This window comes from Somniosus microcephalus, chromosome 8, assembly GCF_052327205.1.
Source record: "Somniosus microcephalus isolate GS21.2 chromosome 8, FLI_Smic_1.0, whole genome shotgun sequence".
In the NCBI taxonomy this organism is placed as follows: Eukaryota; Metazoa; Chordata; class Chondrichthyes; order Squaliformes; family Somniosidae; genus Somniosus; species Somniosus microcephalus.
The window spans coordinates 124,244,098-124,260,289 of NC_140994.1; the positions used below are offsets into that span (position 1 = coordinate 124,244,098).

Below are 16,192 nucleotides of genomic sequence, written 5' to 3' on the forward strand. Positions count from 1 at the left end.
TGCTGGAGGGTCGCTGGCATCCATGAAACTGCACCCCAGCTCGAGTCGGCGACCTTCAGGTGCGCGCAGAGGGGAGGGGAAGTGGAAAGAAAAGAAAGCTGAATGCTGTTGCCGCCAATTATCATAGCATGATAGAATAGTACAGCACAGAAGGGGGCCATTCGACCCATCGAGCCTGCGCCGGCTTTTTCGAAGAGCAATCCAGTTAGTCCCACTCCCCCCAGCCCGCTCTTTCCCCATATCCCTGCAATTTTTTTTTCTCCTTCAAGTATTTATCCAATTCCCTTTTGAAGGCTACTATTGAATCTGTATCCACCAACCCTATCAGGCAGTGCATTCCAGGTCCTAACCACAATTGATTGGCTTGAAAGAGTAACACGAGGCCAGGCTCCATCTCGCTGTGGCCGGCAGCTGCAATTCGTCTCTGCAGGACGGTTGAAAGTTCAGAGTTCAGCAACCACGGAAGGGCAAGAGGTTGACATGCTCATTTTGAAGCCTGTTGCACGTTCCAGGGGCCAGCTCAAACGTGTAGAGATGAAATGTAAAAAAAAAATCCATTACAGATGTGTGTGCGGTTAGCTCCGACATTCTGTTATCTGTGCAGTTTGTGCACCTTCTGCCTGACACAACACCGGGCAGCGTGATGATAGTCTTGTGGCTTCCTATGGTGCAAGTTTCCTTTTGATTGTTGCTACTTTTAGGTAAGAAGTAATTGTAAAAATAGCTGATCTTGAAAGGTTCTATTCTAGCTGCAGCTATTATGCTTACATCTCAGCCGTTTCCGGTTTCTGTTGCAGCACAGCCTCTTCCACTTCAAGTCTATAGAATTGGTAGAAAGATAGAGAGAAAAAAATGCTGCCAGATTGCATGCTGGGTATCCATTGCATGCTGGGTATTAATTCTTGTTAACTGGGCACAAAGTTGGGAACCATTTGCTTTTTTTAATGAATGAAGCTTGGCGTAGGGCCAAGTTCAGGTCCCCACCAGGGGAAAGGAGGAAGAGAAAAAATGAGCTAAATCAAGAAATAGCAGTTAAATGATGCCATACTTGGTTTTTAATAGATTGAAGATTGTAGCAGAAAGGGAAAACCAAGGGAGATGAGGAATTTGACATTTTTTGAGGTCTTGGGTACTGTTTTATTATTCGAATATAAAGAAAGAGTTTACATTTATGTAGCAACTTATCATGTTCTCAGAACATCCCAAAGTGCTTTACAGCCAATGAAGTACTTTGGAAGTGCAGTCACTGTTGTGATGTAGGAAACGCAGCAGCCAATTTGAGCACAGCAAGATCCCACAAATAGCAATGTGATAAATAACCAGATAATCTGTTTTAGTGGTGTTGGTTGAGGAAGGAATACTGTCCAGGACACTGGGGAGAACTCTCCTGCTCTTCTTTGAATAGCGCGTTGGGATCTTTTACATTCCACTGAACAGACGTTAACTTTAACATCTCATTCGAAAAACAGCACCTCTGACAAAGCAGCACTCTCTCAATAGTGCACTGAAGTGCCAGCCTAGGTTACGTGCTCAAATCATGCAATGAGGCTTGAACCCACGACCTTATTTAATCTTAATTTCCGCAGAAAGTTACTGTTCTGGTGGTTGCAGAGGAAGAACTGCCAGAATGGCTGCATATAATTTTGTTATGATGAGGCGCTGATTCATAATGTTGGACTTTTACTGTACAGTCACACATGAGTAACATAAATATACTTTTATGACAAAGATGCGCTTTGAATCCAACTTTCAGTAATTAGCATAATCAGAAAAATATGACTTGTCAAGCCCCGCTGATGGTCTTGTAGCTCAATAAGTAAAAACGGAATTAGATAGTAGGTTCAAAAAGAGGAATATTAAAGGGTACAGGGAGCAAGCTGGAGAGCGGGATTAGACTAGGTGGCTGATGTGGAGAGAACCATTAGTGCAGGCTTTCTCAATGGCATGTTTCAGTGCTATCATTCAATGACAGGCACCACCTGGGGTAGCACTAAGCCATACAGACCAGAAATTCCTTCAATTCCTGGTCTGTGCCGCATTGGTCTCAATGGCCTTGGGTTAGGGAGCGGAAAGAAATAAGCATGGATTTCTACACCTGTTTGCCATCCAACACCTGTGTACCAGTCAGATGATCAGTCTCGGTGGCGATTCCCCTCATGATCAAATATCCCGCATAATCTAGGATCGCATGTGAAGAATGGACACTTGGGTGAGGAACTGCGGCCGTGCCAACAAGGGTCAGCACCTTCAGAAAAGGAGAAAATTGAAACAAAATTTTTATAAAGGTATTTTAACAATCAGTGCCCCTTTAAGTGTATATCCCCTTTAAGAGTAGATTTTTTATACAAACAAATTTTCTTCATTGATTCCTGTGGGAGAGACTTCTGTTAATTGTGTAATGATAAGGGCAAAGCTTGTTTTAAGTGTACTTTTTTTCCATGCGCAATTAAGCAGCAGATTAATGGGCCAGTTCTCACCTGTTATTGTCCCCCTCTGCAGGTCAGGTTAGCACCTCATTACTCATAGACTACTGCAGTCTCCCTACTGCAAATTGCATACATGTGCTTGTTAGAGACGCCTAAACTCTACCGTTGTTGTAAATGTTAAACTGTGTTTTTCTAAATAAATTAGTGGCATGCATATGCTTGTTAAAAAAAAATTCCTAAAAGTTCCTGTGCTATTATAATAAATGTAAAACGGTATTTAAAATATAAATCATTGTATGCATATGCTTGTTAAAATGTTCTAATCTGTGCCATTATCGTGGCTATTGAGTTATTTCCTCTGAGGGACTGAGTGATATGGTGGCTTATTACGCTGTCGTTTCACCTCTGCCACCTGGAATTGAATCCATTCCATACTGATGAGATGAAAAGTCCCCTCCCCCTGCTGACTGTAAGGGTCCTATGTTAGATCATAGAATGATACAACACAGAAGGAGGCCATTCGGCCCATTGTCTGCACCTCATCCCAATCCGAGTATAGATTGATAGAACAAAACTGTTCAGAATTTGGCACAAGCGGCTTCTTCTGGATTGGATAAAGATTTCCAGATCAAAACTGGATGGGGGCAGAATAGGTGTTGGGATCATGGTTTGAGTTCTGTTGATAATTTATCGACAACTCCAGTAAAAAAAGAAAGTACTTGCATTTATATAGTGTCTTTCTCAACCTTAGGACGTCCCAAACTGCTTTACAACCAGTTAAGTACTTTTGAAGTGTAGTCACTGTTGTAATATAGGAAATGTTGCAGCCAATTTGGGCACAGCGAGTCCCCACAAACAGCAGCGTGACAATGACCAGATAATCTTTATTTTAGTGATGTTGATTGAGGGATAAATATTGTCCAGGACACCAGGGAGAACTTCCCTGCTCTTCTTTGAAATAGTGCCATGGGATCTTTTACATCCACCTAAGAGGGCAGATGGGGCCTCGGTTAAATATCTCATCTGAAAGACAGCACCTCCGACAGTGCAGCACTCACTCAGCACTGCACTGGCATGTCAGCCTAGATTTTGTGCTCAAGCTCCGGAGTGGGACTTGAACCCACAACGTTCTGACTCAGAGCTCAGAGAGCTACCCACTGAGCCACAGCTGACACAGTCTGCAACACAAGACACAGAGTAAGTGGATAAAATGCATTTACATTGTTATCTACCTATATAATTTAGTACACAATCCCTGTCCACAAACTTACTTCCTGTTATCACGATTTTTGGTCAAGCTTTTCTGTCAACATTTACCATTGACTTTTGCAATGTCAACTGTGACAATGTAGTTGTAGGCTCTGGCCACTAGCTACATTCTGAAATCTCTATCCCAACTGTGTTGTTACCTTATACATTGAAAAAATGATATTAATCAACTCACCATGGGCAATGCCTTAGGCAATTTACTAGTCGCAAACTGGTGTCCAGCATATGTTTTAGAACCTCAGGATGACTCATTCCAAAGGAAAAGGCTGTTCAGTCCAAAACGGGCAGGTGGCATCCTTAGTAAAAGTGCAGAGGGAGCTTTACTCTGCATCTGATCCATGCTACAACTAACTTCGAGGTCCTTGATAGGGCAGTGTGGAGAGATCTTTCAGTGTCTAATCCATGCTTTGCATGACCTGCAGATCCTTGGTCCTTACACAAATGAGTACAAAATGTCCTTCCCTTTTGCTCGGTGCGTAAATGCGCCAGACCTGTTTGATCCCTAGTGTAAGCTAAGTTGGCTCTCATCTCAGTCAGTGTGAAACCACCGTTGGTTTCAAGTGGCCCCAAGTACGTGGGAGACAGTGCAGTGGGACATCACAGACAGACTTGATCCTGCCCTTGTTCAACATGCGCACTTTCTAGCAGGATCTGCTGGGAGGTGATTAGCAGCCGGAATCATAGGAACATCGGAACAGGAGGAGGCCATTCACTCCCTTGAGCCTGCACCGCCATTCAGTTAGATCACGGCTGATCTGCACCTCAACTCCCATTTACCTGCCTTGGTTCCACATCCCTTAATACCCTTATCCCACAAAAATCTATCAATCTCAGTTTTGACATTTTCAATTGACCCCCAGCCTCAATGGCTTTTTGGGGGAGAGAGTTCCAGATTCCCACTACCCTTTGTGTGAAGAAGTGCTTCCTGACATCACCACTGGCCTAGCTCTAATTTTAAGGTTATACCCCCTTGTTCTGGAATTCTAACTAAGAAACTGTGATACCAATTAGAATACACCTAGCATCGGCCTGGCTGAGATTAGTCAACTCAGAGTACACCAGGGATCAATCTGGAACTTTCCTGGCTTAAATGAACTCACTGACCCATTAGGGGAGCCCCCTTTTCTGCAATTTTTAAATCTCTAAAAATAGTCAACTCTTTCTTCTCACAGTTTGAACGCAGTGTTTCCTGTTAAAAAAAACCTGACACATTCTTTGAATGGCGCAGGAGTAGCTCAACAGTTCCATGGAGAGTCTACGGCAGGTCCATCAGAACATGGAGAGCTGCCCCGGTTAAGTGCAGCAATTTTAACGGGGGAGTAGACAGGAAAAAAGGGAATAGGTAACAGAGAAAGCAACTTGTAAACAAATTCTGGATGGTGAGAGTGGTTGGTGGAATCTCAATGGGAAATCGAGAGACAGGATGTGTGGCCTGGTGGAGTGTGAGCCCTTAACCCCAGGGGAGGAGGCTGAACATCTCGAGACTAAAACTGGCTTCTTTCAGCAAAGAGCTTCCACCTGCACATGCATGATAACAGAAAATAAACATAACTTGTACTATCACTTAAGATAACTTCATCAGGCTGTTAAATAATTGATAGCCTATCGCCCCTACCTGCTGTCATTTGACCAAATCATTCAGTTGCTTGCACTTTGCTAGTTGGGCAAAATGCTTACACAGTAAGGGGGAAAATTTCGGTTGGTTGTGCCACCCATTAGCGCCTAAAGAGGTCGAGAAGTGGGGTGCTAACCAACTAGCGCCCGGGCGCAGCGAACCCTGCGCCTCTTCCCATATTGAGCGGACATTTAGCGTCGGCGCTAAACCGTAGCGCCCGCTCACCGGCGCACGCAGATCATGACATCATTTCAGTGTGCATCACTTTTGGGGCACCCCGGACCGGAAATTCAGTGTCGTCCCCCTCCGTTCCGCCTGGCGCTAACAAGGACAGGTTACCTGGAACGTTTCCCAGTCGCTGTCGGGCACGGGGGGCGCTCTTTAAAGGGGACTGTTCTGGATTATTAGTGGCAGCCATTTTTGGACCACAACCTCTTTGAGAGAGAGAGTGGCTCAGCTACACACGGAGAGCCATTTCTGCAGTGAGCCAGCGCTGACAGAGGAACTTTAGCCTTCTGAACATCACTTTGCAGTTGGTGAGCTTCTCAAACGGCATAACTTTCAGTGCGCACTTACTATGGGGGCTGCATTGGATGGGAACGTCGTGCTTCTCAATCATATTGACAGGGCACAGAGACGCAGGGATAGAGTGGCAGGCATGGCCAGACGGAGGAGGGCCTACAGACGTCGCCCCACGAGACCTTACGCTGCCAGGGTTTTCCCCCAGCAGTTTTCATATATCAACATGTCGGAGGAGCAGTGTTTCCAAAGGCTGCGCTTCAGTAAGGAGGTGGTCACTGAGCTCTGCCACCTGCTTCAGCCAGATCTGCAGCCTCAACTAAGGTGCAAGACATCTCTGTCGGTGGCTGTGAGGATCACTGTGGCTCTAAACTTCTATGCAAGCGGCTCCTTTCAGGCCGCTACTGGGGACATTGCCAACCTCTCACAGTTCGCGGTGCATTGCTGCATCCGTCAAGTGACGAATGCCCTCTTTAAAAGGAGACGGCAGTACATCTCCTTCCCGATGACCCCGGACAAGCAGCGAGAGCACGCAGAGGGCTTCGCAAGGATAGCGGGCTTCCCCATGGTGCAGGGCGCCATTGACTGCATGCATGTGGCTTTGCGGGCGCCTCTAGAGAATGCGGAGGATTTCCACAACCGAAAGGGGTTCCATTCTTTGAATGTGCAGCTGGTCTGTGACCACCGACAGCTGATACTCGCTGTGAATGCCCACTTTCCAGGCAGCAGCCACGACGCCTTCATCCTGCGCCAGACTTCTGTGGCAGACCTTTTCGAGGCCCCGGCTCACCCAGGAGGCTGGCTTCTCGGGGACAAGGGCTATCCTCTGTGCCCCTGGCTGATGACCCCGCTCTGTTCACTCAGCACCCCTGCTGAAGAACGTTACAATGAGAGCCATCAAGCGACCAGGAACATCATTGAGCACACAATCGGCGTGCTGAAGCAACGGTTCCGCTGTCTGGACCATTCCGGAGGAGCCCTTCAGTACTCACCTGAGCGAGTCTCCCACTTCGTGGTTGTGTGTTGCATGCTGCATAACCTGGCAATCCTCAGGACCCAGCCAATGCCACCAGACATTGAAGCACCAGCAGAGGAGGAGGAGGAGGAGGAGGAGGAGGAGGAGGAGCAGCAGCACCAAGACTGGAGGGAGGCACAAACTGCAAGGGCCGTCCGTCAGAGGCTTATAGCAAGTCGCTTCTAGGCCCCTCTCAGGGAATGCTTGCTGCCATTCCAAGAACATGAATGGAACCGTTCTGCTACCCCTAAGCCCTGGGCCAGTGACAATATTTACAGGGAAACCCCGGGCCAGTGACAATATTTACAGGGAATCGCTGGGCGAGTGACAATATTTACAGAGAATCCCCGGGCGAGTGACAATATTTACAGAGAATCCCTGGGCCAGTGACAATATTTACAGGGAAACCCCGGGCCAGTGACAATATTTACAGGGAATCCCCGGGCCAGTGACAATATTTACAGAGAATCCCCGGGCGAGTGACAATATTTACAGAGAATCACTGGGCATGTGACAATATTTACAGGAATCCCCGGGGGAGTGACAATATTTACAGAGAATCCCCGGGCGAGTGACAATATGTACAGGGAATCCCCGGCGAGTGACAATATTTACAGGGAATCCCCGGGCCAGTGACAATATTTACAGGGAATCCCCAGGCCAGTGTCAATATTGGCAGAGAATCCCCAGGCCAGTGACAATATTTACAGGGAATCCCCGGGCCAGTGACAATATATACAGAGAATCCCCGGGCGAGTGACAATATTTACAGAGAATTCCCGGGCCAGTGACAATATTTACAGGGAATCCCCGGGCGAGTGACAATATTTACAGGGAATCCCCGGGCGAGTGACAATATTTACAGAGAATCGCCGGGCGAGTGACAATATTTACAGAGAATCCCCGGGCCAGTGACAATATTTACAGGGAATCCCCGGGCCAGTGACAATATTTACAGAGAATCCCCGGGCCAGTGACAATATTTACAGAGAATCCCCGGGCGAGTGACAATATTTACAGGGAATCCCCGGGCCAGTGACAATATTTACAGGGAATCCCCGGGCGAGTGACAATATTTACAGAGAATCCCTGGGCGAGTGACAATATTTACAGGGAGTCCCCGGGCCAGTGACAATATTTACAGAGAATCCCTGGGCCAGTGACAATATTTACAGAGAATCCCCAGGCCAGTGACAATATTTATAGGGAATCCCCGGGCCAGTGACAATATTTACAGAGAATCCCTGGGCGAGTGACAATATTTACAGAGAATCCCCGGGCGAGTGACAATAATTACAGAGAATCCCTGGGCGAGTGACAATATTTACAGAGAATCCCCGGGCAAGTGACAATATTTACAGGGAAACCCCAGGCGAGTGACAATATTTACAGGGAATCCCCGGGCGAGTGACAATATTTACAGAGAATCCCCGGGCGAGTGACAATATTTACAGGGAATCCCCGGGCGAGTGACAATATTTACAGGGAATCCCCGGGTGAGTGACAATATTTACAGAGAATCCCCGGGCGAGTGACAATATTTACAGGGAATCCCCGGGCGAGTGACAATATTTACAGGGAATCCCCGGGCCAGTGACAATATTTACAGAGAATCCCCGGGCCAGTGGCAATATTTACAGGGAATCCCCGGGCCAGTGACAATATTTACAGGGAATCCCCGGGCCAGTGACAATATTTACAGGGAATCCCCGGGTGAGTGACAATATTTACAGAGAATCCCCTGGCGAGTGACAATATTTACAGAGAATCCCCGGGCGAGTGACAATATTTACAGAGAATCCCCGGGCCAGTGACAATATTTACAGAGAATCCCCGGGCCAGTGACAATATTTACAGGGAATCCCCGGGCCAGTGACAATATTTACAGGGAATCCCCGGGCCAGTGACAATATTTACAGAGAATCCCCGGGCCAGTGACAATATTTACCGAGAATCCCCGGGCGAGTGACAATATTTACAGAGAATCCCCGGGCCAGTGACAATATTTACAGGGAATCCCCGGGCCAGTGACAATATTTACAGGGAATCCCCGGGCCAGTGACAATATTTACAGAGAATCCCCAGGCGAGTGACAATATTTACAGGGAATCCCCGGGTGAGTGACAATATTTACAGAGAATCCCCGGGCCAGTGACAATATTTACAGAGAATCCCCGGGCGAGTGCCAATATTCACAGGGAATCCCCGGGCCAGTGACAATATTTACAGAGAATCCCCGGACGAGTGACAATATTTACAGGGAATCGCTGGGCGAGTGACAATATTTACAGAGAATCCCCGGGCGAGTGACAATATTTACAGGGAATCCCCGGGCCAGTGACAATATTTACAGGGAATCCCCGGGCGAGTGACAATATTTACAGAGAATCCCCGGGCGTGTGACAATATTTAAAGAGAATCCCTGGGCGAGTGACAATATTTACAGGGAATCCCCGGGCGAGTGACAATAATTACAGGGAATCCCCGGGCGAGTGACAATATTTACAGAGAATCCCCGGGCCAGTGACAATATTTACAGAGAATCCACAGGCCAGTGACAATATTTACAGAGAATCCCCGGGCCAGTGACAATATTTACAGGGAATCCCCGGGCGAGTGACAATATTTACAGGGAATCCCCGGGCCAGTGACAATATTTACAGAGAATCCCCAGGCCAGTGACAATATTTACAGAGAATCCCCGGGCCAGTGACCATATTTACAGGGAATCCCCGGGCCAGTGACAATATTTACAGAGAATCCACAGGCCAGTGACAATATTTACAGGGAATCCCCGGGCGAGTGACAATATTTACAGGGAATCCCCGGGCCAGTGACAATATTTACAGGGAATCCCCGGGCGAGTGACAATATTTACAGGGAATCCCTGGGCCAGTGACAATATTTACAGAGAATCCCCGGGCCAGTGACAATATTTACAGAGAATCCCCGGGCCAGTGACAATATTTACAGGGAATCCCCAGGCGAGTGACAATATTTACAGGGAATCCCCGGGCCAGTGACAATATTTACAGAGAATCCCCGGGCCAGTTACAATATTTACATGGAATCCCCGGGCGAGTGACAATATTTACAGGGAATCCCCGGGCCAGTGACAATATTTCCAGGGAATCCCCGGGCCAGTGACAATATTTACAGAGAAACCCCGGGCGGGTGACAATATTTACAGAGAATCCCCGGGCGAGTGACAATATTTACGGAGAATCCCTGGGCCAGTGACAATATTTACAGAGAATCCCCGGGCCAGTGACAATATTTACAGGGAATCCCCAGGCCAGTGACAATATTTACAGAGAATCCCCGGGCCAGTGACAATATTTACTGGGAATCTCCGGGCGAGTGACAATATTTACAGAGAATCCCCGGGCCTGTGACAATATTTACAGGGAATCCCCGGGCGAGTGACAATATTTACAGAGAATCCCCGGGTGAGTGACAATATTTACAGGGAATCCCCGGGGCCAGTGACAATATTTACACGGAATCCCCGGGCCAGTGACAATATTTACAGGGAATCCCCGGGCCAGTGAAAATATTTACAGGGAATCCCTGGCCCAGTCACAATATTTAAAGGGAATCTCCGGGCCAGTGACAATATTTACAGGGAATCCCCGGACGAGTGACAATATTTACAGGGAATCCCCGGGCCAGTGACAATATTTACAGGGAATCCCCGGGCCAGTGACAATATTTCCAGGGAATCCCCGGGCCAGTGACAATATTTACAGAGAAACCCCGGGCGGGTGACAATATTTACAGAGAATCCCCGGGCCAGTGACAATATTTACAGAGAATCCCCGGGCGAGTGACAATATTTACAGAGAATCCCCGGGCCAGTTAAAATATTTACAGGGAATCCCCGGGCCAGTGACAATATTTACAGAGAATCCCCAGGCGAGTGACAATATTTACAGGGAATCCCCGGGCCAGTGACAATATTTATAGGGAATCCCCGGGCGAGTGACAATATTTACAGAGAATCCCCGGGCCAGTGACAATATTTACAGGGAATCCCCGGGCGAGTGACAATATTTACAGGGAATCCCCGGGCGAGTGACAATATTTACAGGGAATCCCCGGGCCAGTGACAATATTTCCAGGGAATCCCCGGTCCAGTGACAATATTTACAGAGAAACCCCGGGCGGGTGACAATATTTACAGAGAATCCCCGGGCCAGTGACAATATTTACAGAGAATCCCCGGGCGAGTGACAATATTTACAGAGAATCCCCGGGCCAGTTAAAATATTTACAGGGAATCCCCGGGCGAGTGACAATATTTACAGAGAATCCCCAGGCGACTGACAATATTTACAGGGAATCCTCGGGCCAGTGACAATATTTACAGGGAATCCCCGGGCGAGTGACAATATTTACAGAGAATCCCCGGGCCAGTGACAATATTTACAGGGAATCCCCGGGCGAGTGACAATATTTACAGGGAATCCCCGGGCCAGTGACAATATTTACAGAGAATCCCCGGGCGAGTGACAATATTTACAGAGAATCCCCGGGCCAGTGACAATATTTACAGAGAATCCCCGGGCGAGTGCCAATATTTACAGGGAATCCCCGGGCCAGTGACAATATTTACAGAGAATCCCCGGGTGAGTGACAATATTTACAGAGAATCCCCGGGTGAGTGACAATATTTACAGAGAATCCCCGGGCGAGTGACAATATTTACAGAGAATCCCCGGGCCAGTGACAATATTTACAGGGAATCCCCGGGCCAGTGACAATATTTACAAAGAATCCCCGGGCGAGTGACAATATTTACAGAGAGTCCCTGGGCCAGTGACAATATTTACAGGGAATCCCCGGGCGTGTGACAATATTTACAGGGAATCCCCGGGCCAGTGACAATATTTACAGAGAATCCCCGGGCCAGTGACAATATTTACAGGGAATCCCCGGGCGAGTGACAATATTTACAGAGAATCCCCGGGCCAGTGACAATATTTACAGGGAATCCCCGGGCGAGTGACAATATTTACAGGGAATCCCCGGGCCAGTGACAATATTTACAGAGAATCCCCGGGCGAGTGACAATATTTACAGGGAATCCCCAGGCCAGTGACAATATTTACAGAGAATCCCCGGGCGAGTGACAATATTTACAGAGAATCCCCGGGTGAGTGACAATATTTACAGAGAATCCCCGGGCGAGTGACAATATTTACAGAGAATCCCCGGGCCAGTGACAATATTTACAGAGAATCCCCGGGCCAGTGACAATATTTACAGGGAATCCCCGGGCGAGTGACAATATTTACAGGGAATCCCCGGGCCAGTGACAATATTTACAGAGAATCCCCGGGCGAGTGACAATATTTACAGAGAATCCCCGGGCCAGTGACAATATTTACAGAGAATCCCCGGGCGAGTGCCAATATTTACAGGGAATCCCCGGGCCAGTGACAATATTTACTGAGAATCCCCGGGGGAGTGACAATATTTACAGAGAATCCCCGGGCGAGTGACAATATTTACAGAGAATCCCCGGGTGAGTGACAATATTTACAGAGAATCCCCAGACGAGTGACAATATTTACAGAGAATCCCCGGGCCAGTGACAATATTTACAGAGAATCCCCGGGCCAGTGACAATATTTACAGAGAATCCCCAGGCCAGTGACAATATTTACAGGGAATCCCCGGGCGAGTGACAATATTTACAGAGAATCCCCGGGCGAGTGACAATATTTACAGGGAATCCCCGGGCCAGTGACAATATTTACAGAGAATCCCCGGGCCAGTGACAATATTTACAGGGAATCCCCGGGCCAGTGACAATATTTACAGAGAATCCCCGGGCCAGTGACAATATTTACAGAGAATCCCCGGGCCAGTGACAATATTTACAGAGAATCCCCGGGCGAGTGACAATATTTACAGAGAATCCCCGGGCCAGTGACAATATTTACAGGGAATCCCCGGGCGAGTGACAATATTTACAGGGAATCCCCGGGCCAGTGACAATATTTACAGAGAATCCCCGGGCGAGTGACAATATTTACAGAGAATCCCCGGGCCAGTGACATTATTTGCAGAGAATCCCCGGGCGAGTGCCAATATTTACAAGGAATCCCCAGGCCAGTGACAATATTTACTGAGAATCCCCGGGGGAGTGACAATATTTACAGAGAATCCCCGGGCGAGTGACAATATTTACAGAGAATCCCCGGGTGAGTGACAATATTTACAGAGAATCCCCAGGCGAGTGACAATATTTACAGAGAATCCCCGGGCCAGTGACAATATTTACAGAGAATCCCCGGGCCAGTGACAATATTTACAGAGAATCCCCAGGCCAGTGACAATATTTACAGGGAATCCCCGGGCGAGTGACAATATTTACAGAGAATCCCCGGGCGAGTGACAATATTTACAGGGAATCCCCGGGCCAGTTACAATATTTACAGAGAATCCCCGGGCCAGTGACAATATTTACAGGGAATCCCCGGGCCAGTGACAATATTTACAGTGAATCCCCGGGCGAGTGACAAAACTTACAGAGAATCCCCGGGCCAGTGACAATATTTTCAGAGAATCCCCGGGCCAGTGACAATATTTACAGGGAATCCCCGGGCTAGTGACAATATTTACAGAGAATCCCCGGGCCAGTGACAATATTTACAGGGAATCACCGGGCCAGTGACAATATTTACAGGGAATCCCTGGGCGAGTGACAATATTTACAGAGAATCCCCGGGCTAGTGACAATATTTACAGGGAATCCCCGTGCGAGTGACAATATTTACAGAGAATCCCCGGTCGAGTGACAATATTTACAGAGAATCCCCGGGCCAGTGAGAATATTTACAGAGAATCCCCGGGCGAGTGACAATATTTACAGAGAATCCCCGGGCCAGTGACAATATTTGCAGGGAATCCCCGGGCCAGTGACAATATTTACAGGGAATCCCCTGGCCAGTGACAATATTTACAGGGAATCCCCGGGCGAGTGACAATATTTACAGAGAATCCCCGGGCGAGGGACAATATTTACAGGGAATCACCGGGCGAGTGACAATATTTACAGGGAATCCCCGGGCCAGTGACAATATTTACAGGGAATCGCCGGGCGAGTGACAATATTTACAGGGAATCCCCAGGCCAGTGACAATATTTACAGAGAATCCCCGGGCCAGTGACAATATTTACAGAGAATCCCCGGGCGAGTGCCAATATTTACAGGGAATCCCCGGGCCAGTGACAATATTTGCAGAGAATCCCCGGGCGAGTGACAATATTTACAGGGAATCCCCGGGCCAGTGACAATATTTACAGAGAATCCCCGGGCGAGTGACAATATTTACAGAGAATCCCCGGGCCAGTGACAATATTTGCAGAGAATCCCCGGGCGAGTGACAATATTTACAGAGAATCCCCGGGCCAGTGACAATATTTACAGAGAATCCCCGGGCGAGTGACAATATTTACAGAGAATCCCCGGGCCAGTGACAATATTTACAGAGAATCCCCGGGCCAGTGACAATATTTACAGAGAATCCCCGGGCCAGTGACAATATTTACAGAGAATCCCCGGGCGAGTGCCAATATTTACAGGGAATCCCCGGGCCAGTGACAATATTTACAGAGAATCCCCGGGCCAGTGACAATATTTTCAGAGAATCCCCGGGCCAGTGACAATATTTACAGGGAATCCCCGGGCCAGTGACAATATTTACAGAGAATCCCCGGGCCAGTGACAATATTTACAGGGAATCACCAGGCCAGTGACAATATTTACAGGGAATCCCTGGGCGAGTGACAATATTTACAGAGAATCCCCGGGCCAGTGACAATATTTACAGGGAATCCCCGGGCGAGTGACAATATTTACAGAGAATCCCCGGGCGAGTGACAATATTTACAGAGAATCCCCGGGCCAGTGACAATATTTACAGAGAATCCCCGGGCGAGTGACAATATTTACAGAGAATCCCCGGGCCAGTGACAATATTTACAGGGAATCCCCGGGCCAGTGACAATATTTACAGGGAATCCCCTGGCCAGTGACAATATTTACAGGGAATCCCCGGGCGAGTGACAATATTTACAGAGAATCCCCGGGCGAGGGACAATATTTACAGGGAATCACCGGGCGAGTGACAATATTTACAGGGAATCCCTGGGCCAGTGACAATATTTACAGAGAATCCCCGGGCGAGTGACAATATTTACAGGGAATCGCCGGGCGAGTGACAATATTTACAGGGAATCCCCAGGCCAGTGACAATATTTACAGAGAATCCCCGGGCGAGTGACAATATTTACAGGGAATCCCCAGGCCAGTGACAATATTTACAGAGAATCCCCGGGCGAGTGACAATATTTACAGAGAATCCCCGGGCCAGTGACAATATTTACAGAGAATCCCCGGGCCAGTGACAATATTTACAGAGAATCCCCGGGCCAGTGACAATATTTACAGGGAATCCCCGGGCGAGTGACAATATTTACAGAGAATCCCCGGGCGAGTGACAATATTTACAGAGAATCTCCGGGCCAGTGACAATATTTACAGAGAATTCTCGGGCCAGTGACAATATTTACAGAGAATCCCCGGGCGAGTGCCAATATTTACAGGGAATCCCCAGGCCAGTGACAATATTTACAGAGAATCCCCGGGCGAGTGACAATATTTACAGGGAATCCCCGGGCCAGTGACGATACTTACAGAGAATCCCCGGGCCAGTGACAATATTTACAGAGAATCCCCGGGCCAGTGACAATATTTACAGAGAATCCCCGGGTGAGTGACAATATTTACAGAGAATCCCCGGGCCAGTGACAATATTTACAGGGAATCCCCGGGCCAGTGACAATATTTACAGGGAATCCCCGGGCGAGTGACAATATTTACAGAGAATCCCCGGGCCAGTGACAATATTTACAGGGAATCCCCGGGCCAGTGACAATATTTACAGGGAATCCCCTGGCCAGTGACAATATTTACAGGGAATCCCCGGGCGAGTGACAATATTTACAGAGAATCCCCGGGCGAGGGACAATATTTACAGGGAATCACCGGGCGAGTGACAATATTTACAGGGAATCCCCGGGCCAGTGACAATATTTACAGAGAATCCCCGGGCGAGTGACAATATTTACAGGGAATCGCCGGGCGAGTGACAATATTTACAGGGAATCCCCAGGCCAGTGACAATATTTACAGAGAATCCCCGGGCGAGTGACAATATTTACAGGGAATCCCCAGGCCAGTGACAATATTTACAGAGAATCCCCGGGCGAGTGACAATATTTACAGAGAATCCCCGGGCCAGTGACAATATTTACAGAGAATCCCCGGGCCAGTGA

The 16,192-nt window shown here is 48.0% G+C and overlaps 1 protein-coding gene across 6 annotated transcripts in view; it reads left to right on the forward strand.

Annotated features, from left to right (window-relative positions):
• ebf1a (EBF transcription factor 1a) overlaps positions 1–16,192 on the forward strand; it is a 699,375-nt gene that overhangs the window by 491,690 nt on the left and 191,493 nt on the right. The window lies entirely within an intron of this gene.